General features: G+C 40.3%; 1 protein-coding gene and 1 pseudogene across 1 annotated transcript in view; one reads left to right on the top strand and one right to left on the bottom strand.

The window, feature by feature from the left end:
• The window catches only part of RGL1 (ral guanine nucleotide dissociation stimulator like 1), a 370,662-nt gene that overhangs the window by 148,738 nt on the left and 221,153 nt on the right, over positions 1-771 (top strand).
• Positions 1-771, bottom strand: part of LOC102485247 (chromobox protein homolog 1-like) — a 42,341-nt pseudogene that overhangs the window by 5,248 nt on the left and 36,322 nt on the right.

Below are 771 nucleotides of genomic sequence, written 5' to 3'. Positions count from 1 at the left end.
GATTATGCTTTGAGGGTCTTCTTTAAGAAATCTTTCCTCACACCAATGTCTCCCAGAGTTTACCCAGTGTTTTCCAGGAGCAGCTTTATAGTTTGAGATCTTGGATTTAGATCCTTGATCCACCTTGACTTGATATTTGTCAAAGGAAAAAAAAATATTATTGGGGAATTGGGGTGGGGCGGGTTGCATCCCAATAGCATTGGTTACTTTGAACACATAAAAGCTTTTCTGTAGTTGCTTCCTTATTGGAAAAAAACATTTTATACCATGGTATTTTGTCCTCTGCATTTGGGAACAGGTTTTCTAAATGTTGGGGAAATGTTCACTGTTATGAACTTGTGTTTAACTCACATGCCTCAGTACCAGTCTGGGGTTTTTGTTTTCTGTCTTTTTGTGTTTGCATACATAAGATAATACATAGATGGCATTCTGTTTTTGAAACCTTCACCAAAACAAAAACTGTGTATAAGTTTGTATGTCTGAGATACTGTCACGTTGAGTAACCTCAGAATAAGAAATAAATTCCTCCAAATAAAAAAAAAAAGAATTGCCCACTTCAGAGCATAGGCCCCTGTCCTTGCTATCTTTTACACCGCCCCGGCCCCTCTCCCAGTCCCTCAACCAATGACTTGGATGGACAAGCTGATGGTATCAAGACAAATAGAACTCCTTCCCTCCCCGTTTGAAACCCACGGTCAGATGAGACAGGGGCTGGTGCTCAGGAGACTTCATTCTTGTCATCTTTTTGTCAACATCCTCTGAGGTGTAGGA

Source organism: Tupaia chinensis, unplaced genomic scaffold, assembly GCF_000334495.1.
Source record: "Tupaia chinensis unplaced genomic scaffold, TupChi_1.0 Scaffold000112_1, whole genome shotgun sequence".
NCBI lineage: Eukaryota > Metazoa > Chordata > Mammalia > Scandentia > Tupaiidae > Tupaia > Tupaia belangeri.
This window is presented reverse-complemented; position numbering and strand designations above follow the sequence as displayed.